The 26,739-nt window shown below is 43.9% G+C and overlaps 1 long non-coding RNA gene across 1 annotated transcript; it reads right to left on the bottom strand.

The window, feature by feature from the left end:
- Window positions 1-5,183: 5,183 nt before the first annotated feature.
- LOC128928618 (uncharacterized) lies at window positions 5,184-11,773 on the bottom strand. The gene is made up of 3 exons (XR_008473991.2): window positions 11,484-11,773; window positions 10,412-10,710; window positions 5,184-10,244 (listed from the first exon to the last, which is right to left on the bottom strand). It is a non-coding gene; the product is annotated as an uncharacterized LOC128928618 (long non-coding RNA).
- Between the last annotated feature and the right edge of the window lie 14,966 nt (window positions 11,774-26,739).

Genomic DNA, 26,739 nt, shown 5'->3' with positions numbered 1-26,739 from the left:
AGGGGTTACACTGCCTAACATTCTCCCAGCAAGAAATGAATAACTTTGGCTTAAGTATTACTCTCTTCCTCCCCAGTCTTCATTTATGGGGAAAGAACAGCTGGCCCTATAAAAATAATTGGAGCTACAATTTATGTTGACTGGGTTTCAATTTCCAAATTCTACATGGTGCTTGGTGGAGAAAGCCAAGAACAGGATCACGTCTGTTCCCCAGCAGAGTTTGGGAATGGAAATGCCTTTGAAAGAAGCAGAATGTGGGTAGCTCATTAGCGTCTCAGTGTGAATTGAACTAACAGGCCCAGTTTTCCCAGGTAGGTAAATTTGCTCTTCTTGCTCAAGCCTCAGGGATTTGAAGGCCATCATCCTGTGGCATTTAAAGATTGACTTGATTTAAGCCCATGAAGTTGTTCAGCCTATTGTTTAGCCTGCAACATGGGCCAAGTAAATTTTGTTGAATTAAAAATAATAGTTGTCAGGATTACTCCCCAAAAGAAAAAAAGTGGTGCCACAAGTTGGGAAATTTGAGAAGGATTTAATAGAAGACTATTTATCAAAGTGTGAGTAGGATGCAGAGATGCTCTAAGTGTTAGGGCATGTTTTGTGGATAATAATAGCAAATTTGTTGGGGGAAGGGTGTCCTATGTTTAAAGAGATGAGAGGAAATAGCAGTTATTGGAACTCATGGAAAAATTCATGTGAAGGTGGCTACTTGAGAGGAGCGATGACCCTTGGTTGAGGTCACATTCAGCCCAAGGCAAACTCCCCAAAGTAAATATCCCAATCTAACTCTATTCCTATTTTCCTACTTCCCACTGGAGCTTTCTATTGGCTGAACCCAACCAGAGCTGGTGTACGTGGGAGCCCATTGGTGCTATCTACACAAGTTCACCTCTCAGGCACAGAGCCAGATGGAGAAGGGTAGGGAGGAGACCCAGAGGGCATATGGAAAATATCTGTCCCATGGAGATATGAGCAATGCTCAGATATTATTAGAACTTCTTGAAATGACTACCATTCAGCAGAACCCCTCCTACCATGATGTGTTCAGGGGTAGAAAGCCAATCCAAACAATAATAGGTAACAATTATTGAGTGCTTGCAGCATGTGAAGCACTGTGCTAGACACTTTTCATATATTATCTCAGTTAATATTCACAATAAGCTGATGAGGTAAGCCCTCTTCTCACCCTCGTCTTACAAAAAGGAAACCAGGCTTAGAGAGATTAGGTAAATTGTCCAAAGTCAACACAGTTAGCAAGTTGCTGGTTGGGCTGCTGAAAAGCCAATTCTAAGACAGAGTTTATCATGCAGAAGTTTATAGGAGGGGATGTTCTTAATGTCAGTGGGAGGGAGGAGGCAGAGGATGCAAGGGTAGGTAGAAGTTAAGCTGTGCCTAAGGCTCAAAGCCTGTCTTGACTGAATGAAGCCTCTGGAGTAAAATGGCCCTTTAAAGTTGTCTCAAGTTGGGCCCGCACAGCCAAGACTTTATACCCCTTCTGTCATTATTAGATGCTGGTCACTCTCAGAAGAGTGTGACCATAGGCTCTCTGAAGCTGATGGGATCCCAAAGAGGCTGGCAGCTGAAGGCTCTGTAGCCTTTGCTCCCAGCATCTAATCATCACAGCATCCACCATTGCAAGTGATGGAGTCAGGGTCCCCACTTCACAGGGACAGTGCCAAGCACAGTGAAGCACTTCCTTTAGAAGAAGATGCCACACAGTCACACGAAGTCTCACATGTGTCAGCTGCAGTCAGACTCTGCCTGTTACTTCATGGGGCAACCTCATCTGCAAAATCCATTTCCAACTTGGCAACCATTGACGGTTTCTTCCCATTCCTGGGCTGGTATATGAGACTCTGAGGTGCTGCCGAATGCACTGAGTCATTCTTGGGATTATACCGAATATATTGTCTTGGAGAATCCCAGAACATTTTTCTAAATCCATATCTTGTTATTGACCATCTCTTCCCCTTCGTTTGAACCTGTTTAGTGGTCTCCTCTAAGGCAATGGGCACCTAAAAATCAACATGGCTCATGGAAATTTCTTAGAAAGTGCCAGTTTGGTCACCAACATATATTCTCCCAATCAAACCTAACAGGTTAGTTTTCTTCCCTAAAGTTGGACTAGATTGCTTTGTGTGTGAGCCTCAGTGAAGCAATAGGCTTGACAAACCTTAGGGCATGTTGTATTACAATAAGTATCTTTAAACTCTTGAGTCATACTCAAAGCAAGTGAGGCTCACAGGAGGAGACTCCCATGCAAACAGAAAGCTCATCAGGTCTATTCCTCACTCTTGCCCACTCTGCTCTCAGAAGTTGATCAGTATGGGCTGAGAAAGCTGGACTCCCATGCCCTCTGGCTTCTGATTAAATTTGGCCAAAAGGAGCCACCAGTAGTACACCAGATGCATTAAATAATTTCTATCTTGGAAGGTGAGAGGGAAGAGGAAGAGGGATATTTGTTCCCTCTCTTCCCTGCCTGGTGGGCTGTGGTTTGGCAGTGGCTGCCTTCCAATAGCTACAGCCACAGCTCTGGCTCTCTGGGTCCCGGTCTCACTGTTCCCTTCCTGCCTCTTCAGACTGAGCGTAGTAACTGCTCCCTGCTGCTGATAATCCCAAGGTGCGTTATCTCCCTCTGTTGTTTTCCTTAATCCTGCTCACTTTTCTGCAAGCCCTTCCTCATTTTAATGCCCTTCAAACAACCCCTAGGTTTGTTATTGATTTCCTGCAAGGAACCTAATCAATACATCTCCCTTCTTACCTTCACTCTGGGTGGACACTCAGCAAATAAAGAGATGGGAGGAACCAACTGTACTATTGAATCTGCTTTTCTCTCTTTCTCTAACCACACACAGGTGAATTCTTCTAAATGTAATGCAGATCTGATCTGATTCCACTTAACTCTTTCATTTTCCACCTGCCTGAAAATGACAGTGGCTGCCTGGCTACTCTTCTCTACCCAAGGCAAAGCCATCATGGCCACCTTCACACATATCACAAAGAAATTACCCCAAAATATAATCTTTTTTAAAAAGATATTTTGAGATAGCTGGTCAGAGGGCCTGCAGACAGAAGTAGCCCTGAGAACCTGTCTTCTGGGAGGGGACATTAAACTGGTTTAGAAAATCTGCATTGATGCAGCCTGATCTTATCTGAGGTCTTCCCTTCTCTGAATCTAGGAAAGATGAACTGAGAATCTGTATTAGTCCATTCTTACACTGCTAATAAAGACATATGCAAGTCCAGATAATTTGTAACAGAAGAGGTTTAATGGACTCACACTTCTGCACGACTGGGGAGGCCTCAGGAAACTTACAATCATGGCAGAAGGGGAAGCAAACACATCCTTTTTCACATGGCAGCAGCAAGAAGTGCCAAGAGAAAGGGAAAAAAGCCCCTTATAAAATACCAGATCTCATGAGAACTCACTCAGTATCACAAAAACAGCATGAGGGTAACTGCCCCCATGATTGAATTACCTCCCGCTGGGTCCCTCCCACAACATGTGGGTATTACAAGAACTACAATTCAGGATGAGATTTGGGTGGGGACACAGCCAAACCATATCTGAGTCTGACACTTTTTAAAGGTCTGAAAGGATCATATACCATTTATTCTCTCTGAGGCCTGATATCTGTGAGGTTTTATCTAAATAGCAAGACCACCTATGATAGCCAGGCCGCCCCTTTTTCCCCTCCTATAATTTTTTTTTTGCCATAATTCAAGTCCCCATTCTTTCTGTAACCTTAAGATGGCATATAAGCTTCTCTGTGCTATTGGGGGTTGTCGGTAATTACTCTGCAGTTCTCCCCCATATGCATGCTAATAAATTTGTACCCCTTTCTCTGGTTAATCTTCTTTTTATCAGTTGATTTTTCAGTGAACCTTCAGAGAGCCAAGAGGAAGCTTTCCCTTGGCCCCTACATAAGCAAGAGATCTAGGCAGGCCACATCATTCCTTCCTCAGTGATAGCCAACATGTAATTCTGACATTCACAAATCTCAGTGTTTATCTTGGTCTAAGAGTCAAGTTTCTCCTTCAGGACAGACAAGGTATAATGTGTTTTAGAGTGAAGCTTCTTGAGCCAATTTATTTTGTGGCTCTGGATGAGTTATATAATTTCTCTCTGCCTTGATTTCTTTGTCTGCCACATGGATATTATGGTGGTACCTACCTCATAAGGCTGTCCAAAGGAGCAATAAGATAATGCTTATCAATCTTAGAGCAATTTAAGGGCCAAAAAAGGTGATCAGTACTTCTTATTAATCACTGGTCCCCCCAATGAGACCTCTGTTTATTCCATCCTCCTCCCTCATTAATTAAATTAATATTTGCTCATCTGCTGTGTGCATTGTTCCTGATTGCCTCCAGTGACAGGTACCCAACATTTACGCAGCTTAGGTCAACAATTTTTGTACAGGAAAGTCTACTCCTGCAGCCCCTGGAGAAATATTTTGGGCTCAACACAGCCTTACTACGGACCACATCCTTGGCATGTGTTTTCTCATGAAACTGGTACTGGAAGGATTTGAGGCAGGAGATAATACACCTAATTTATGGATAAAGTACCTCTAGCCCTAACGGCAAGCATTGATGAGACTGAAAGAACAAGGGGCTCAACCAGTGCTGGTGGGTGGTAAATGGATACAATCCACTTGGGGAACAGGATGGCCTCACCTGCTGAGGCTGATGATGCACACACCCTATGAGCCAGCAATCTGAGGCCTAGGCATGTGCCTGAGAGACACTTCTGTGTGTGTGTTCTGGGAGACACACAGGGCAATGCTCATAGTAGCATCGTTTGTAAAGCAGTGACTGGGAATCAATCCAAAGGTCTATCATCAGTCAAATAGACAATGAATGTACGGCATATCCACATACTGGAACACCAATCAACAGTGAAAAATGAATGAATTACAGCTGCATGTTTCAACGGGGGGGGGGGGGGACTCCTGAAGACAAAACGTAGAGACAAAACATAACTCACAGAGGGATGCATAAGCCTGTTTCCATATATGTGAACTGCAGAAAAGCAAAAGAAAGGCACATATTGTTAGGAGACAGAGATGTGTAGTAAAACAAGAAAGAAAAGAGGATGATTGTTACAAAAAAATTCAGGAGAGCGGTTCCTTCTCAATGTGGGTGGGGAGGGAGAAGAATGCAAAGAAGGAGGGGCCCTGAGGGACATTTGAGATACTTCAGATGCTGTTGCATTGGTGTCCATTTTATCGTTGCTCCTTAAAATGCTCGTTTATACTTGCTATACTCTTTAGAATGGATGCTCTATTTCACAATAAGACTCAAACCAAATCCTGAAGCTCAGAGAGGTGAAACTGCTTGCTTTAAGTCACACCACTGCTGTGTGGCCGATCCCTGATTCTGGAGGCTCAAAGCTGAGCCACTCTTCCTTTAGTCTCTTGGGTAGAGTAAATACAGAAGGACACAATAATTGCTCAAGAAAACGGCAGACCCATAAGCAGATGATTTATTTTTCATACAAGAAATATTTATTGAGTAACTACATTGTGTCGGGCACTGTCCAAGGTGCTGGTGATCTAGAGGTGAAGGAAATGAACCGTGAATCTGCCCTCAGGCACTTGGCATTCTATAGTCGATGGAGGCTAAACACATTTCATAAATAAGATAAATAAGCTTTTCTTTTTTTAAAAAAAGATATAACTCACTGTAATATAATATGTTTGCACGACTTTTAAGCACATGGGAATCTGACTTGGGGGTGCGAACATACATAGGTTTCTATTCCTTTCTAAGATCAGTGTTTTGTTTATTAACTTCTTTTGATACAGGTGATAAATCTACCTGTGCTGGCAGGTACCACCTGTATTATTTGTGTGTTTATGAGCCTTCTGGTACTCTTAAAATGTTAAAGTAGAACTCATTTAAAAGCCATTTTAAGCTTGTAAGAAAGAAAATGTTTTAACCCCACAAAATGCATTTCTAAAAATACAGAGTATATGTATTTTTTGTGTTTTCTGAGTTCCTTTCATCTAGTTTCAGGTCTGAGAATGGTGCTTATTTTTTCTTGCATGATGGATCCCTCTCATGCTCATGATGTTTCATTGCTTATGGCTTTATCAGTTTGGGGCAGAAGCAGATGAATTTCAGAGAGGAATACCCCTGGACCTGGACAATGGCCCTCACTTCCACCTGCATCAGGCCACACATGACTTTCCTGGGCAATCCAATGACAGGGCTGCAGGAAAACATCAGTAAGCTGTCAGCCTGGCTTAATTGGGCTCACAGGGCTACTGAAAGGGATTCAGGCCCCAGAGAGCCATTTATCCTAACTTTCCTCCCTAGATGGCAAAAAAAAAAGGATGCAGGATGACAAAGATCCCACCAGACTTGTTGCTAAACACATCTTACTCACATAATCTATGTTCTAAGATGGCCATTACTGGGCCCATTTTACCTACCGAGAAAATCGAGTCTTGAAGAGGTGACTCAACTTGTACAATGTCACATGGAGGCACAATCAGCATCTGAACTCATGGCACTGGCCTGCAGATTCAGAGCTCTTGGATGGGCATTCCCAGTGAAACAGCCAAGATTCCAGGAAAGATCAGGACAGTCTCAGGGGAGAGATGGAAACCATGCCCTCTTCTTCACCCCATCCCCAGCCCTGAACCTGTTCCTGTGGGGCCTGGGAATTAGGTCAGACAAATCAAATATACAAAGTGTAGGCTTTGTTTGACTGTCTTATCTAATGTGCCTTCTGCCCCCATGGACAGCTGCGTCCTATCAGATGGGTGGGAGCTAGGGGGCCAATTAGGGCCTGCCGCACTGTGAGCCTCTGCCCGCTGGCCTTTGAATCTGCAGGAGATCAGGAGAGCTTGGGACATGGGGGACTTAAAGACAAAGGGAAGGGAGAGTGCTGTGTTGGCAGCAGCCTGATTTGGACATCTTTTCCTCCATTAAAGCCAAAAGGATGGATACGAACGTCTTCTAGAAACTGCTAATTTCCTGGAAATTAGAAATGAACATCATGATACACCATGAGCACCATCATGATGTGTTGGCAAGCCACTGCGCCAATTGCATTTTTCAAGTAGTGTCTTTGTAAACATCCAGATACATATACTGTTATTATTACCTTTGACCAGAAGACTGAAGCCAGTTGCCCAAGGCAAGCTACCCAGTTGACTGTAGAGCATGGAATTGAAGTGGACTTTCTAGAAGTCCAGGGTATTAGGCCTCCCTCCCAGCTGTTGGGCTTTCCTTCTAGTCTCACCCAAAGTCCCTTGAAGGACCCTCCCACCCCACTCAATATTTTTAGCCACCTGTGGTATGAGCAAGTGCCCATATGAAGAGAACACATGGGAGTTCAGGCACAAGTTGAGAGCAGAAGGGAGGAAGGAAACAGAAGATAAAAGAGGATGCACTTTATCCATAATGAATTTAGATAATATTAAAAAAGATAATACAGAAGTAGGAAATTTTTTCTACATGTCCTTCTGTTTTCCCAAAGTAACCACCAGTAACAATTTGTTCTTTATCCACCCAGTCCCTTTTCTCTACATCTATATATATAATGAGCAACCCCCCCCAACCAAACTATATATAAATAGTTTGTGGGTATTTGAGCTGTGTCAGATCTTTAATCCAGAAACTATACTAGGAACCTATTCTACAGAAACTCTCACATGTCTGTAAAAGGTACAAGCATATTCATTTTAATGTTCTTTGTTGAAGGAATGAAAAATTAGGACAAAATATATCTTTGTCAATAGAAAACAGCCTGAACCACCCCCAAACTATATATCCCTGGATATATCTATATGGATAGATGGATATATATCCATAGATATGTCCATGGATATGTAGTTTGGATAATTGGTTCAGGCTATTTTCTATTTTCTATAAATATATCTCTATGGATAGATACCCTAGATATATCCATATAGATACATATTCATACAGATATATCTATGGATATATCTATGGGTTTATATTTTGGGGTGTTGGTTTAGGCTATTTTCTATTGACAAATATATTTTTTCCTAATTTTTCATTCTTTCAATAAATAATATTAAAATAAATACACTTGTCCCTTTGCACCATATATCCATGTAGATATACAGTTTAGGGGATTGGTTTTTCTCTTTTTACGTTTTTATGTAAAAGACATATCCCACAAATACGGTTTTATTTTTTTTCTTCATTTAGCTTTGTGTGCTGGATGAATTCTTTCTGCCCATGTATATCCATCTCTACCTTTCTCTACCCTGCTCTGCACCCTGGGGGGACTGCAGCATTACACTCCCTTGCTCTCTAGTTTCTGGCTGGGTTTGGTTAATGAGATACCCCAGCTCCTCTTCCGCCTCAGCCCTACAGTGGTAACAGCTCCCTCATGTTGCTACACTGCCCCTTGTTGGTTTCTTTAAACCTCACTCACACCTTTACAAACAGACCCTTTGTTTAACTCATTTTAAATGACTCAGCTTAAATGTGCCACCAGTTTCCTCCTGAGGCCCTAAAGAAAACACTGTATAATCGGAACATCTTCTCAGATTGGAACATGCAAGATAACCTCATTTCTTTAATGGCTGCCTACTAGTTCAGAGTATGGATGTAGCAGAGTTTATTCAGGCTATTTTCCATTGACGAAAATATGTTTTTTCCTAATTTTTTATTCTTTCAACTGAAACTGTTGAATATGCTTGTACCTTTGCACAGACATGTGAGAGTTCCTGTAGAATAGAGTCCTAGTATAGTTTCCGGGTTAAAGGGCTTACATGGCTCAAATACCCACAAGCAAAACTTCTCTTCAAAAAGAAGGTTCAGGCTTACATTTTTAGGGGGTCACTGGCATTTATCCAGAAACCCCAAGATTTTCAGAGATTGAACAAGAACAGGAGGACTGATCCCAAAGATGGTGGGAAAGAGGGTTCAGGGGATACAGATGCCAGGGAGGTAGCCCCAGCCTGGCTGGCTCTCATCTCTGGGGGCTGCTCCTCCATCCTCAATGTAGACAGCAGTGCTGAGCATGGGGAGAGAGGTTGAAAGGATAGAGATAAATGCTAATCTCTAGTGTAAACAGTTCTCAGGGCTGGACACTCTCTGGACATGCCATAATCCCCCACTGGGAAGGAGATGAGATAGCTCTGGAGGCCAAAGCTGGATTGGGGTAAAGGAAAAGGAGATTGGGAGAGACGGGAAGAAACAGAGGCCAAGGAACCCATCATTTATATGTCTGACAGCCATGGGAGCAGCCCGACTGGAGACAGAGGGAATCCTCGAACAGGACCAGGGATAGAAGAGAAAAGCTGGTCATGGTGAGGCATAAAGGGCAGCAGCGAGCCTCCCCTCATATATCACAAGGAGGCCCAGTCAAGGTACTATTCAAGGGTGATGTGCAACCCATAAACCGATTAGTAATTTGAGCCAATGACCTTGAGTGTGACCTTAGCAAGTTACTTTCCTTCTATGGCCCTTGGTTTTCCCATCAGTCAGATTGGGATTGTACTCCCTGCTTTACCTATGAGAGTAGTGACAATGCTTTTAAATTCCATGCTTCTTGGTGAAATCAGGTGAAAATAAAGAGCTGGCTCTTTCTTGAAACACAGAAGAACTTCTAAAGGACAGGCAAAGAGGGGATAGGGTCGAAGAGGAAAAGGGAAGTTGTAGGCAAAACAGCACATTATTAGGTGTATCTAGGCTCATGCAAGCCTGTGGTTGAATCTCAGCTCCTTCATTTGCTAGCTGGGGGACCTTGGGCAAGTCACTTACCCTCTTCATTTTCTTATTCTTCCTTGTTATAGGAGTATAAAGATGATAGCTACCTCATAGAGTTGTGAGAATGAAATGAGATCATGCATACAAACCGGTGAGCTCTGTGCTTGCTGCTTAGTGAATTCTCAGTAAACATTGGGTATTGTCTCTACCCCAGGTGTGATGGCAGGGCCTGGGTACCATGGTTAATAGCATTTTCCAAAGGTGCCTGCAATAATATTTCTCATTCATCATTCTCTTCCACAACGTTACCTTGTCACTTCCCCACAAAGAGATGGAGTCTAATTCCTTTCCCTTGAATCTGGGCTAGTCTTAGCAACCCAGGCATAACCAATGAAATGCAGTAGAAGTGACGTAGTGTAATTTCTGAGGCTGAGTCAGAAAAGCCTCTGCAGCTTCCTTCCCATTCTCTTGGAATGCATCTTCTCTAGATGTTCCCTCTTGGGATATCCTCTCTTGGAACCCAGCTGCCATGCTGTGAGAAGCCCAAGCTACAAGAGTCCACATGTAAGTTTCAGCTGAGCCTAGCATTTCAGCTATCCCAGCCCAGGCACCAAACACATGGTTACGAGGCAGGTGGATTACCTGAGGTCAGAAGTTTGAAACCAGCCTGACTGACATGGTGAAACTCCATCTCTACTAAAAATACAAAAATTACCTGGGCATGGTGGTGGGCGCCTGCAATCCCAGCTACTTGAGAGGCTGAGGCAGGAGAATCACTTGAACCTGGGAGGTGGAGGCAGACGATGCAGTGAGCCTAGATCATGCCATTGCACTCCAGCCTGGGCGACAGAGCGAGACTTCATCTCAAAGGAAAAAAAAGCCTTCAGATGCTCCGAGCCCCTACTATTCAAGTCACTGCTAGCCATGTGTCTTCCAAGCTGAAGCCCCAGATTCCGCAGACTAGAGACAATTCATTACCCACCATGCCTTGTCTGACTTCCTGACCCGTGGAATCTGTGAGTTTAATAAAATAATTGTTGTTTTACACCATTAATTTTTGGGACCATTTGTTACATGGCAGCAGATAACTAGAAGGTGAGCTGTGAGCTAAGGTTCGGGACCTTTACGGCACAAGCTTGTCTAAGACCACTTATTCCTGTTGTTGCCTTGTTCAGTTGCAGGAACATAAATAGCCCCTATGCCTATCCCAAAGTATTTTGGGGATACCAGGGCTTGCCACCCCACTGATCATATTCTAGGGGTCCTGCCAAGAGGCTGGGCATTTTGGGAATCTGCCTGGCAGGAAAATGTCTCTTTCTCCTCCCTTCTTAGCCATGTTAGACCAGAGTCCTTAGGCATGTTTATGGTGTAGCAACGATACTGAAGACAAGAAATACCACAAATGTTACAAACTAAAAAGCTGGGTGGATAATATAATCTTAGCATAACAGATCCCAAAGGGCACCATCTCAGTAAGAACTTTCACATAATAGGAATAAAATTGGCTACTGTAATTGGCAAGCGATAGCAGTAATAATGGCAATAATAATTGTATTAGTTAGAATGTTCTATCCCAAGTGACAGAAAACCTAAGAGTAGCTGACGCCCTAAATATATTTGACTGGCTAAACACAGTAGATTTAGGAATGGCTTGATCCAGAGATTGGGTCTTTTTTTCACTTTCTTTCAAGACTGGGTGTTATTTTCTTTCTGCCTACATTTACTCGACCTCAGTCCTGCTTTTCCCAAAGTAGTGACTGCTTGAAAATCCAGGCTTACATTCTCACCTCCAATAAGAGAGCATGTTTTTCCATCGAAAAAGCCAGTGAAAGTCTATGACGCATCTGTCCCATTGGTTCCCATGTAGCCACATGACATCTGTGAAGCTCTAAGGTAGGAAGGAGCTGTGAATGGCCATCCTGAGTCACATGCCCATTGTAGCTGGAGGTGAAGTCACAACATCTAAACCACCCTAAGTCAGGAAGGAGGTGTGATTGGCCATCCTCAGTCACATGACCTTTGTAGCTTGGGGTGGAGTCCACAGCACTTAAACCAACCTAAGGTAGGAAGAAGCTATGATTGGCCATCCTGAATCACATGCCCATAGTAGCTGTGGGTGAAGTCACAGCGCCTAAACCACACCCTAAGGCAGAAAGGAGCTGTGATTGGCCACCCTAAGTCACATGCCCATTGTAGCTGGGGGTGGAGTCACAGCACCTAAACCATACCCTAAAACAGGAAGGAGGTGTGATTGGCCATCCCAAATCACATGCCCATTGTATCTGGGCATTGGACTGGAAGTAGAGGGAAGGGCAGTTTCCCAGAGGAAAATCAGAATGGTATCATTAGAAAAAGAGTTCCTGCTGAGAGGCAAGTATTTACACATGCGGACCCCGGCCACTATTTACTGAGGGCTAGACTGTGCCAGGCACTTTATGTGTAATCCTGTCAAATATTATCCCTATCTTGCAGATGAAGAAACTGACACTCAAAGAGTGTCTTGCTTAAGGTTCCACGGTGACAGAACTGAGATCAGAACATGGTCACCTGACTGCAAAATTCATGCCTTTGCCCATCTCTGCCCCAAAGTCCTCCATCTCTTTTTTATACCAGAGAAAAATACACACACAAGAAAAACAAAAACACGTGGGATGAATGACATTCTCACATACAACCTGTCCTATGGGGTTAGACTCAATTCCTCTTGCGAGACCTCTATTCGACCCTTCTTTCTCCCACTCCAGTGAGCATTCTAGAATTCAAGATAATAGAAATGAGGTCATTAGAAGACCAGCCTTAAGATATTTAGTTTTTATTACAAAAAATTCAAACATAAACAAAGTAGACAGAAGAGTATAGTGCATCACTCTCCCTGTATCTTCTGCCAGCTTCAGCAATTACCAGCATCTGTGTTGTCATATCTATTCCTCGACCTACTCCCCACTTCTCACCTGATGATGATGTTGATAATGGTTTTTATAGATTTGTGTGGTTTTAAAATTTTGCTTGAATTTTTTTTTTTGAAGTCCAAGGAGATACCTTTTGTGGGAGAAGTTAAGTTCTAAAATCAGTGAGAAAGGCAAAAACCACACATGCACAAAATACTCCTTTCAGCACCAGCATCCCTTGAGTATAGGAACGGTTTGTTTTTCATTCATTTGAAGGGGCAAGATGAAAAGGCTGCCTGACATTTGGGGACATACTGTACAAAACACTATCATCTTAACCTATAGACTCAATCTCAGCACACAGAGACCAGGGAGAGCCCAGGAGATCCTTTTCCCATCTGGCATCTCATACCCACTTTGGGGTACATGCTCATTAAATGAAATGATGGACAGATCAACACCCCTGCTATTTAAATTCTCTACTTTTCCTAGCTCTGTTCCCTGACAGTACAAATATAAATGGAGGATACCGTTTCACCCTCAAAGTCTTTCAAATTATGGTATGTGTTTGAATTCCCCTCCAATGCCGATAGCTTGTGACATGTGCTGTGTGCTTGGACCAAAGCCACGTTATGCAGCGAGTACCCCATGTGCATTTCAGCCATGACAACCCTGGTGAGAGGCAAGGTCAGCGGGAGCAGGTTGCAGCTACCTGCACCCCAAAGCCCGCAGCATCCAGGGTTCTCCTGCCTTGTGCCCTCTGGCTCGTCCTTTCGTCCTTGCCTTTTGGCTGTGGACCGTGAACCTGGGAGGAAAGCAGTGAGCCCACCTCCCACGGCTCGCCTTCTGGGGTCGGCCGACTTGCTGGGCCATTAACCAGCAAAGCCGCAGCAGCAATAAAATTAATTTCCTTCCTAATATATACAAGAGTTTCTGCAGGAGAATTATGGACCGATTTGATCAAAGTGTGTAAGTGGTGTGCTTATGCTATCAGTTTCAACCCCTTAATGCCCTCCTGTCAAAACAAAATCCTCAAGAAAGGCTTTGAGGGGAATCACATGGGCATAATGGCTTTCCAAAAGAGAGCCCTAAGTACTTGGTAACATATACAGAGCCGACTATTAGATCGGCTGGTGTAATTGTCCTTATATTTTAATGTAAACACGCTTATATTAGCCGGGCACTTCATCCCTCCATAGACACAGAGGTGCAGGATGAGCGGGGGAAGGGAAGATGGCTTTAGTGGGAACACCAGCCAGGGGAGGAGGCTGTCAAGGCGGAGACATAGAGAAGAGGTCAGGGGGCGTGGAGGGGAGGGGGATTCTGAGGAGGGAGGCACAGGCAGATGGAAGAGTCCTATCTGGCTTTTATTAATAACACGAATGCCTGGCTCCTGGGTGGCACTTTGAACTTCTGTTTTCCCCAGAGAGTTTTCCCATTCAGGTTTTGCTTTGCCCTCTAGGCAACCTCTGCATGGTGGACTGGGAAGGAGAAGGACTCATTTCATGGATGGGTAAACTGAGGTTCAGAGAAGGCTGTTATGTCCCAGCAGGAAATAAATGCACACTCAAAATGGGTGAAAGACGGTGGAATGAAGGGGTCATTACCAAGGTGTGAGGCTGGGTTTAGGGAATTGACAGGGATGGTAGAGAACCCTGAGGCCAGCAAGGGGGAAAATTATTACCACTTTGAGACATGAAGGGACAGGGTGAGATAGAGTGTCCAAAACCTAGTGAGGATGAGACCTTAAGAGAGCACTCCCTGGAAGAAGCTGCAGCCTTTCATAGAGAAAAGCAGTCACTGCTAAGCCCACATAGGGAAGTCAGAGAGGGACCCAGGGAATGAATACCCTGATCTCTTTTTCCTCCCACCATGTTCTCCTAGTTTCCCATAAGCAAAACCCAGCAGGAAGATAGAAGACAACAGAACACCTATTTTGGCCCAGCTTCCCAGGACACAGACAGAATGAAGAAATAAAAGGGATAAACAGAATTTCCAGCCCAAGGTTCAAAGGGATGGTTAGGAGGCATCTTTAGGCTTTCTGTACGCAAGCTGTGGTCTTCCATTCTGCAAGCGACAGTTACTCAGTGAAGGAATAAGCTTTCAGTGACATACCACTCAGTGCATTGGACGGCAGGATTTTGAAGCTTTTGTAAGTTCCAAACTTTGGCTTTATTTTATAAATCCACTAGCTCTGTGCACCAAAGTTTCTCTGTGTGGGGAGAACATATTTTTGCAGAGCAAGTATAGATAAGAGGTTGGGTGCCTGAGCCTGGATAATAATAGAATGACAGCTGATGATTCATCAGTGCTCTTCAGAGCCAGCTGATAATACGTTGGCCAGCCTTCCCCCTTTGCTCAAACAGAACAGCCACCCTCACCCACGGGGATTCCTGCCCAGAAGGAATTTCCACAGCTCTGTACCAAGCATGCTTACAGTGGCTCCCATTTACGTGGTGTTTCCATGTGCCAAGGGGCATGCCAGTGGTCCTTTACATCAACTCACTTAATCTTTATATCCTCATGACTGCCCCCGGAGATACATAATAACATCTACATTTTATAGGCAGAGACAGAAGCTTGGCTCAGCAGAATAGAGAGGCAGCATGGAGCAGTGGTTAGGAGCACAGCTAGTAAATCCAGATGGCCTGGGTTCGAATCCCAGCCCTGCCACTTCACAGGGGTGGGTTCGTGCACAAGTCACATGGTGTTTCTGTGTCTCAGCTCCCCAAACCCATCTGTGAACTAAACAACACTGTAAAATAACAGTGTTTACCTCATGAGGACCTTGCAATGATCAAAGAGTTTTGAAGAGTGTCTGACTTATAGTAAGCTCTGTGTGAGTGTTAGCTCAGAGAGAGTTCTCATGTCAAACTAAGTAAGTTGCCCAAAGTCACGGAGACAGAAATGAGCAGCTCTGGTTGTGCAAACTTGCATCCTGAAGCGACGCCTTAAACCAGGGTTGCTGGCCAGTTTGCAAGAGCCAACTGTTAAATTTTCAATATAACAATTTGTTGTACACAGACATTATTAAAAATGAAATTATATTAAGTTTACAGTTAAATAAATTATGTTAAAAACAAAGGAAATAAATAGTCCCAATGTATCACTCCAAACATATCCCTCGTTTTGGTGGTCATTTACCCTTGCTGTATCTCTGTGTTAGAGGTCCTATATAATGAGATGCTATATACTATCTATTGCTATCTGTGTCCCCTGACATCAGCCATGCTGGGAGTATTTACTCCACTGAAATTGGCAAATACTACAAATCAGACCACTTTTCTCCTCCAAGAGAGGTAGTTGTTAAACATTTTACATCATTGCTTAGAACCCGAGCCTCTTTACTTCTCATCTGGGGCTTTTTCTATCACTCTGAAAATGCTTCCTACTTTCCAAACGCTGGGCCACTCTGGTTTGGAGGGTGGGTGGGCATCTTGCCCTGACATCATATCATGGCAGACAGGGACCTGGGAATATTGTAAGGGAAGCTTGCAGTGACCCCTGCCTCGTAAGACATGTGACTGTGAGGGCCAGATTTTAAAATGTTTCTTGAGAGGGCAAGAGTCATGAGTGGGACAAGCAGGTAGCCCATTTCTGGGCATCACCACCATCCTTCACTCAGCAAACTGCCCCCGCTTTGGGCAAATTCCTCGCCTAATGATAAGCATGGCTCCATCTCAGAATTTTCCCATCGTGCTGACAGTTTTAAACCAATGGATTTATGAACTTTAAAGTAATAGAAATATTTAAGGCAGACCTATTTGCCTTATCTGCAAAGACAGGAACACTCCTCTTCAAAGCGGGGCGGGGGAAGTAAACTCATAAAACGGATCGATGTTGTTGAACTCTGCCTGGAGGGATGAAAGGGAGGGGCCCTCTTGTTGCCTGATGCTCTCATGCCTGCTGTCCCCTGGGCCTACTTCACCAGCTTTCCTGCCAATCCAGAGTGCTGCCAGAAATTCTCCCAGTAATTCTGTTTTTTGGTCAAGTTAGTTAGATTCAGTTTCTCTTCTTTGCTTTCCATTATCCTGATGAATACGAAGATGTTGATAGAGATGATAGCTATAATGATGGCCAACATTTGTTAAGTATCTACTAAATGCCAAGCACTGTGTGCTCAGGACTTTATACACATGATTCTGTTTAATTCCCTGGAAGAGGGCTGAAGGTGAGGATGGGAGGTGAAGAACCATGTTTTGTGGGACTTGAAGTTTATTCAATTGGAATAAGAAAAAAACATGAAATTAACATTAAAAAAACATGAAATACCTACATTAATTTTTATTTTAAGTTCCAGGGTACATGTGCAGGATGTGCAGTTTTGTTATATGGGTAATTGTGTGCCATGGTGGTTTGCTGCACCCATCAACCCATCACCTAAGTATGAAGCCCAGCATGCATTAGCTATTTTTCCCAATGCTCTCCCTCCCCAACCCTACCCCCACGACAGACCCCAGTGTTATTCCCCTCCCTGTGTCAATGCGTTCTCATTGTTCAGCTCCCACTTTTAAGTGAGAACATGTGGTGTTTGGTTTTCTCTTCCTATGTTAGTTTGCTGAGGATAATGACTTCCAGCTCCATCTGTGTCCCTGCAAAGAACACAATCTCTTCCTTTTTATGGCTACATAGTATTCCACAATATCCCCTGACTGGGTCCCCCTGCTGCCGGTGACACAGACGCTTGCTTGCAGTTCTCTGGTCCTGAATGTCTGAGGCCTCAGCCTCCCCAGGACAGCCCTACCAGATACTCAGGACTGCCTTGCCCCCCTTGCCCTCTCTCCTTGGTGACTCTGAAACAGATGAGAGTGCACATTCCTCCTGCCTGAATATGTACCACATTTCCTTTATCCAGTCTATCACTGATGGGCAAAATCACCATTTTTTTCCAAAACCATGTGACCCTGTGGAAGCATCTCTAGAGCCCCTTCTGGAGTCTTCAAGGAACCTGTGAGGGTAAAGGGCCCTGAAGCTGAATTTTCAATGATCTTTATTTTACAGAGGTGGAAACTGGGACCCAAAAAGGGAATGTGACTTGTTCAGGTCAAATAATTTCCAGTGGTGGAGGCAAGATTTGAACCCAGGTCTGACTCCAGAAGCCCTGCTCTTACCCATGATTTCTTAGAAACTGCATCATCTTGCCCTTTGCTACCCAGCTGGCATTTCCCCCTGGTTCTTCAACAGCTACCATTTGGATGGGAACTCAGCTTAGCCTCACCCCTGTCTTTGATGGTACTGTTTCCCTAGTGGTCCTCCTCTGCACCTATGCAGATCCTATTTTTTCTTGGAGGTGCCACTTAAATTCCTCTCCCTCTTCCTCATCCTATCTGCTCCTATTTCTCTTCCTAGAAATAAACCCCCAATATTCCATCCCTCCCAAAGCTTCCCTTGTCCTGAACATCTCTTGACCCCTACAGCTTAGCTTTAAGCATCCTGTGGTTTTACGTATGTGTGAATCTTATCCCCCACCCCCCCACCCCCGCCAAGGTATGTTTTAGATTGTCCAGGCAAAGGAAGAGCCTTATATCTTTTCTGCATCCCTGAGAGTCCATTGCTCTATCTTCCTTACCCCTTTATTTTATCAGTATTTTCTGGGCATCTCCTAGGTGTCAAGCACTGGGGATTCAGACATAATTGGCACAGTCACTGTGCTCAAAGACATGACACATTGCATACAGCTAAAGTGAGCTCTGATGGCTCACTACTAGGGGCAGTGGAAACTCAGAGGGGGACCTCTGACCCAGAGGGCTTCCTGGAGGAGGTGACATCAAAGTTGATGTCTGGATGAAGCATAGGGTAGCCAGTGGAATACTAATAGAGGAAACAACACAAAGCCCCACAGGTAAGCGAGAGATGCTCCTGGCAGCTGGGGAGAAGTGGTAGGTGGGGAGCGTCAAGGGGTGACTGAGCCCAGGAGAATCAACACGGGGCTGGATCAAGGTGGCCTTCGTATGTTTCTCTGCAGACTGTGGACTTGATTCGGAGGGCTCTGGACATTTCAAAGGTGGGCAGCGTTGTGATTGAACCAGTCACTGGTTGCAGAGGATGGATTGAAGCAGTGGAGAAAGAGGACAATTAGGCGATTGCTGCAGAAATCCAGGAAAGAGACACAAGGGCTTGAGCTCAGGAGCTTCAGCGAGGAGAAGAAGGGTGGCTGGGCTCTCTGAGCCCTCTCTTACTTCCCTCCACCACATGCACCTTCTCACGCAGCCTCCAGCACACAAACCTCGCTCCTGCCTCAGGGCCTTCACATCTTCTGTTCCCACCACCCAGAACTGATCTTCTCCTACATGTAACCATGGCTTTCTCCATCCCTTACCTCCTTCAGGACTCTGGTCAAATGTCAACTCCTCAGAGAGGTTTCCTAGGCCACCCTTCCTTCCTAAAGTAGCCCCGCCATACCTCTCACCTTTCTAAACCCTGGCTTTCTTTTACTCACTTATTTATAGCCCTTGTCACTACCTGACATGTTTATTTATGTCCTATTTTCCTGACCTGAAAGTCTGGGGTTTTGGTTGTGTTGTTCAGCGCAGATGCCCAGCACAGGAATGGGCTGCACACACAGTCGACATTCAGGAAATATGTACCTGATGAACAGTTATATTCACTATATGGCAGGCAGGGCTCACGGATGGAGTGGTGGTTCATTGGATGAGGTGTAAGGGACTGGTAGAGGGGATGTCTTGCTGTGCCCAAGGAGGAGAATGACAGGCTCCATTTGGGATGTTTCGAAGTTTTAGATATTGGTGGAATGTTCAAGTGAAAATATCGTATTCGTCAGGGTGCCCACTCAAGCTAACAAATAAAATTAACCATTATGGCTCTCAACCAGGTTCCAGGCTAAAGTTGCAAGATCTGAGCTGGAGGTACAGACGTGGGCCTTGTCTACAAGGTGATGGAGTCTCACCCAGGGCATAGGAAGGAGGCAGATGTTTATTCAAACTGGGTAACTGAGAAGAGTTTAGTGAAGAGCTGGCTTACAAAAATATGAGCAGAGGAAGGAAACCCGCAAAGGAGCGAAGAAGAGCCTTGGGGCTAGCAACAGTGGAGTGCCTATGCCTCCTGTATCAGTCAGAGTTCTCCAGAGATACAGAATCAGTGTAGACTATCCACCTATCTATCCGTCTTTCTATTCATCCATCTGTCCAACCATTCTGTCTATCACCTATCCACCCATCTACCCATCTATCTTTCTGTCTTCCTATTCATCCATATATCCTTCTATGTATCCATCCATTCATCCAGCCAGCCAGCCAGCCATCTATCCCTCTGTCCACCCATCCTATTCATTCATCCATTCATTTATCTGTCCTATCTACTCATCATCTATCTATCCTCTACCTATTTGTTCATCTATCCTTCTATTTGTCTATCAATTCATCTTCCATTCTGTCCATTTATGCTTCTATCATCTATCCATCCATTTACCCATTTATCCTTCTACCTATCCATCTATCTATCCATCCATCAATCTATTCATCTATTTATCTACCAATCTTACCTACCTACGATTTATCTTATCCTCTACCTATCTGCCTTTTTATCCATTCATCTATCCCCCTATCTATCCTTCTATCCATTCATCTACTTTTTTCCATTTATCTTTCTATCACTCCATCTATCCTTTATATATCAATTTATCCATCTATCTATCCATCTACCAAGAGAGCTATTTCAAGAAACTGTTTTATGCAATTGTGGGGGCTGGCCAGCCTGAAATCTATAGGGCAGGTGGGCAGGCTAGAAACTTGTGTGCAGGAGCTGATGCTGCAATCTTGAGACAGAATTCTTTCTTTCACAGGGAAATCTCAGTTTTTGCTCTTAAGGCCTTTGAACTGATTAGATGAAGCCCACACAAACGATCAAAGAAAATCTCCTTTACTTCAAGTCAGCTGATTGTAGATGTTAACCATATGTACAAGATACCCTCACAGTAACACAGAGCTTAGTGTGTGATTAAATAACAGGAACTATAGGCTGGCCAAGTTGACATAAGAAAATGACCATCACGCCATCCTGAGTTCTGAAGGGGGACGAGGAAGGGGTGGTTACCAGGGTCTGGAAAGGGCCGTAGCTGCTCTCAGGAAGAGGAGCTGCCTAGAGAAGCCTTTGGATGAGGGGCCTAGCAGGGAGGGAGCAGGAAACAAATACTCAGACCTTCCTATCCTCTCATCCTCCAGTCTCTCGCTGGTGTCTCCCAATCTGAAACCAGAGGGCAAGAGGGTCTGTTGATGTGTCTATGCAGCTCAACTTTTCGGGCACAGAGCAGGGGAAGCAGGATAGGGAGTGGATCTGGAGGAGCAAATGAAAACTCTCCAGCACAATGGTAAGAAGAATGATGAGAATCACTCAGGCTCAATATGCACAATGAGGAGAGAGGGACCAAGGAAGGAGCCTGAGAAACTTCTATGGCCAGTGAGTGAAACAACCCATAGAAGCTGGAGAAGGAATGGCCAGAGGTTTGCAGAAAAATCTAGAAAAATTCAGAAGAGGGTGAGGGAATTGGGGGGCTCAGCAAACAAACAAACAAAGAACCTGGAATGAAAGCGTGGGTCCAGGAGACTGGGACTGTGCAGTGATTAAGAGTGTTCAGATTAAGAACAGCCAGAGCAGTTATAGCTATATCCTGAAGGGCCATGGGAACCTAGATCAGAAACATCCTCTAGCTCATAGGGTAATCTTGGAGTCCCAAATAGGAAATTAAGATCAGGGCCATAGACACAGGAACAGAGGATAGGAGAAGAGAAAAGAGTGGATTGGGGATGGGTGTGTGGATGGATGGATGGATGGATGGATGGATGGATGGATGGATGAATGGACAGATGGATGGACAGATGGATGGATGGATGAACAGACAGACAATGAATGCATGGATAGTTGGACGGATGAGTAGATGGTTGCATGGATGGATGCAAGAGGTTAGATGGAAGGAAGGAAAAAAGGAAGAAAAAAGAAAAAAGGAAGAAAAGGAAAAGAAAGAAAAAGAGAAGGAAGGAAGAAAAGAAGAAAGAAGAGGCTTCATATTGCCATGTTCCAGGCCTACTCCTCATACCTTTAAGTGCTCTGCTATCTGATTCTTATAAAAATCCTGTGTGGTTGAATTTATTTATTCCCATTTTACAGCTTGAACCTGGGAGGTGGAGGTTGCAATGGGCCTAGGTGGCACTACTGCACTCCAGCCTGGGCAACAGAGCGGGACTCTGTTTCAAAAAAAAATAAAATAAATTGAATTAATCTATTAGACCTATGTGGATCAGCAGGCTTGAATACACAGGCTTCACTTTGGGCCAACATTCCATCCTCCCCACCCCCACCAAAAATACATTAAAAAATCTTTTAGCTTCTCATTGAAGGAACTGACAACCACACAACAGCTTAAGATGGTTTTCAGAAAGCCAGGAAGGACATAACTTACAGTTCCTAGGAGACATGGCTTTGGGTCGGTAATCAATACCTACTGTGTGAGTTTAAGAAAATAGCTACTAGCAGACACCCTGATGCTGCATGTATTTAATAAAAATGTGTTCCCCATTACTACGATTCTCCAAACATAAAAACTCTGTCGGCACTTCAACAGGGCTTCCAACACTGAGGCTGCTGCATGATGTACGGGCTTCCTGCCTCTTTGTGGCTTCTTTGTTCGGGGTTCTTTGTTTCCTGCCTGCAGGTACCTAGAGGCTTAGGCCTGAGGCCCTAGACATTAGATCACAGGACCAGGAATCTCAAAGCCAGAAGGCGCCTTCAGGGATGGGGATACTGCTGTTTGTAGAGAAAGAACACAGTATTTACAGCTAGATGATCATCTAGTTCATATTTGTGTCTTTAGCATTAAGTCATTTATATATTAATGCATTCTTATAATGCAGGGGTGTCCAGTCTTTTGGGTTCCCTGGGCCACACTGGAAGGAGAAAATTGTCCTGGGCTACATATTAAAGACACTAACACTAACAATAGCTAGTAAGCTAAAAAAACAAAACAATCTCATAATGTTTTAAGAAAGTTTATAAATTTGTGTTGGGCCACAGTCAAAGCCACCCTGGGCCACATGTGGCCTGTGGGTTGGACAAGCTTGACATAGGTGATCATTCATCCATTCAGTTATTTATTGAAATGTATGTTGGTACTGCGGCAGTAGACCTGAGTAGCCCCCATGACCAAGCCCTGGCATTCATGCCATGCATAATTCCCTCCTCCGAGTATAGGCATAATCTATGACTTCCTTCTAACCAATAGAATATGGCAAAAATGAAGGGATTTTGCAGATTAAGTTGCTAAATTAAGTTGATTTTTGTGTTACAAAAAAAAGGGGGGGCGGAGATTATCCTGGGTGCTTTTGACTTAACCAGGCAAAAGCTTTAAAAACATGGGCCTTCCCTGAGGTCAGAGGCTCTCTCTCTTATTGACCCCAAAAAAATGAGCTGCTATGAGTTACAGTCAGCACAAGGAAATGAATTTTCAACCACCTAAATGAGCTTGGAAGCAGATTCCTTCCCAGTCAAGTCTTCAGATGAGAGCACAGCCCAGCTGCCACCTTGACTGCAGTCTTGTGAGACCCGAAGTAGGAGACCCAGCTAAGCTGTGTTCAGACTTCTGAGCCAAGGAAACCATGCAATAACAAATTTGTGCAGTTTTAAGATTCTAAGTTCGTGGAAATTTGTTAAACTGCAATAGAAATCTAAAACTGGTACCAACTATGTGTCCTGATTTTCAAATATACTGCAGATAAAACAATACACAAGGTAGTCTCTATCTTATGTTCTGAAAAGGCTTGCAGTCTGGTGCCATACCAGGCACATAGTAAATTGAAGCCACTGAAGGTTGTGTTGATAAGGGACCTGGATTTTCTTTCTATGTGACTTTGAGCAAGTCAGGTGACTTCGAGCCTCAGTTTTCTCAGATGAAAAATCAGGTCAACAAAATCTGCCTATGTGGTCATGGTGAGTGAACTTTGAAAATCTGTATCACTGAGTAGAGGTGCGTTATAATATTCTAATGGAATTGATTCTTTTTCTCTGACATTGCATACTATACTGTAGCACATTAGTATTATCACCCCTGGTTTACAAATAGAACATAGGAGAGATTGTATATTTCCTTCTCCCAATGTCTGTTTTCTTCTTCTTCCTTTGTAATAAAGACCCTAATTTTTAGCAAGGCATAGGGCTATTGAGTAAATACAGTGTTTTTCACCCTCACGTGCAGAGAGGTTGGTCCTATGACTGGGTTTTGGGCAATAAATATAAGTAGAAATGTTGTGAGATACTTAGAGAAATATCCTTAAGGGATAGGTTGGCAGATAAAATACAGGACACCAAGTTATATATGAATTTCAAATTAAAAATCAGACTTTAAAAATATGTATGTCCTAAATGTCTATGCTAGAGTTAGTTGTTATTTATCAAAAATTTAAATGCAATTGGGTAATCTGTAATTGTATGTGCTAAATCTGGCCACCCTATTAAGAGAGAAAGTAGCTCCTTCTGTCCTCCTTCTCTATCCAGTATTTGAAGTGTGATAGCTGGAGCTTCAGCAGTCATCTTGGGCCATGAGGATCAGTGCACACTCTAGGGATAGTGGAACACTGAGCTGAGAAAATTCTAGGTTATTTAGAATGTCAGGAGTAGAGCATTCAGGGCAGCTCTGTGCTGATCATCTCTGGGCTTATTTACAAGAACAAGAAATACACATGTATTTTGTTTAAGTCACTTATTTGGGGATTTCTATTTGGAATAGCAGAACCTATTCCAAATTTTTACATGGATCCTCCAACAGTGAACACAGACAAAATTAGGCATTGCTTCCACTTACTGAGTAATAATAATTGCTTCCATGTACTGTTTGCATGTACCAGGTACTATACTAGACCATTTACAAATACTATCTCTAAACATTACAATAATTCCAGGAAAAAGTTATTTTAATCCTTGTTCTGTAGATGAGTAAACTGAGGCACACAGAGGTTAAGTAACTTGCCAAATGTCACACAGCCAGAAAAGTAGCAAAGATCAGTTTTGCACCCCAAGTCTTGAAAAGTCCTTTATCCCCCATCTTAAAAAACTAGATTTTTTTTTCCAAACTGTTTTCTGCAACCCTTTTCAAATCCATATTTTCTATAAGCCAGGATCCAATGGAGACAGGAGTATTTCCTCAGCCCAAGTCCCATCATCACTGAGTTTAGCTACAATTGCTTTGGAAGTCAAAAACAATTCTCTAACATGACATCATCATGCCCATACCTGGAAAAGGCTGTAATCATCAGTGAGCTTTGTTGTCAGAAAGGGCAAGAGTCATTCACCAGCATATGTCCTTGTTTTAGAGATGGGGACCCTAAAGTGGAAAAAGAGCCAGGAATCTGCCTAAAATAAGAAGGTAAGAAGGTGACAGACAGGGACACAAAACCAGTGCCCTGATCTGACCCCTTCCCTACTCAGGGCCTCCTTAACCACACAGAGCTGCCTCTGTAGGAACAAATGAAGAGAGAACAAGCGACACCTATAACTGGGGAAGGGACTAGGACACAATGGGAAACTAAGAGGACAAGAGACACCCATAACTGGGGAAGGGACTAGGAGAGGACAAGAGACAGCTATAACTGGGGAAGGGACTAGGACAAAATGGGAAACAGAGAACAAGAGACAGCTATAACTGGGGAAGGGACTGGGACACAATGGGAAACTAAGAGGACAAGAGACAGCTATAACTGGGGAAGGGACTGGGACACAATGGGAAACTAAGAGGACAAGGGACAGCTATAACTGGGGAAGGGACTAGGAGAGGGCAAGAGACACCTATAACTGGGGAAGGGACTGGGACCACAATGGGAAGAGGGTGATGTTACGCCCACTGACTCATTAACCCTGACATCAGACCCTTCACCTCAGCAGAACAAAGCAGATGTGCCATCCCAAGCAGGATAGAGACCCCCACAGGAGCGTACCCCAGACACTGCATCTGCAGATGCTGGGTGGTTTTATCTGGTTTGAAAATGAGACATGTGTCCCGGGATCAGAGTCCTTGAAGAGAAAAGAGCTTGTCTTGTTTTCGGCTGTATGGTGAGCACAGAGTCCCGGTACAGAGTAGGTGCTTGAAAAATAATTTGTCAAGATGACTAAATTAATCAAATATCCAAAAAATTTCTGCTTAACTGATAAAATTACAGTAGAGAGTGCAAGCTACCAAAAGCATTAATTCAAATGCCAATACTAATAAAAGTAGTAATAGCAACTATGTATTTTGCTCGTACTGTGTGGTAGGCACTGCGTTCAGCACCTTACACACGTCTCATTTAAACTCACAACATACCCGTGAAGTAGCTTCTATATAGGACTCATTTTATAGAAGGGGAGGCTTGGAGAGGTGCAGTCACTTGTGCAAAGTCTCACAGGGAGGAGGTACCAGGATTCGAGCTCAACTTGACTCTCACACCCTGCATTAAGCTTGTGTGTTCAACGTCTCCCATGCCTAATTTGTGATGATGCTCTTTTTGGTAACTTAAGGTCTGTGATTCTGCTTTGGAGACCTTTCTGAATACCAGGATTCTGCTAAGTACTGAGAACACCTTATGCCCCCAAAGAGCCAAAGATAATGAAAACAGTGGTCTGAGAACCTGAATCACAGGATACCCAGGGTGCTGGAAGTTCTGATTGCCTGGTACCCAGAATCTGTCCTCTTCCTTCCTTCGTCTTCTATCCCCATCAATGCTCACCACCTGTCCCACGCTAACTTGTATAAGGCAGTGTTGTGGGCAGACGGACTCTTGGCATCCCTAACATGAGGTCAAGGGTCACGCCTCATGCCCTCGTACCCCCCACATCGCTGGCTTCACACAGTAGGTTCAAGGTACACATTTGTTGACGGACCACTGATTGATCTGATTCTGTAAAGTGCTTCACTTGGCCACATGAGCCCAGAGAGGCTTAATAAAGGCTTTTTGAAGATGATAAGAAACAGAGCTGCCTTGTTAAGATTCCGGGGGCCTCGGATTCTTCTTTAGTGGCAATATCTTTCCGTTTTTTTTCTTTTCTTTTTTAAGTGCTGGCAGATAAAGCCTGCCAACTGTCCAGTGGGTGACACTGGAGAAAGAGCTTTGGGGCCTTTTGATTTTTAGAGGACTACTTCAAAAGCAGCTCAGGATATTAAAATCTTCTGGGTTCT

Source organism: Callithrix jacchus, chromosome 9 (genome assembly GCF_049354715.1).
Source record: "Callithrix jacchus isolate 240 chromosome 9, calJac240_pri, whole genome shotgun sequence".
NCBI classification, from domain to species: domain Eukaryota; kingdom Metazoa; phylum Chordata; class Mammalia; order Primates; family Cebidae; genus Callithrix; species Callithrix jacchus.
This window is presented reverse-complemented; position numbering and strand designations above follow the sequence as displayed.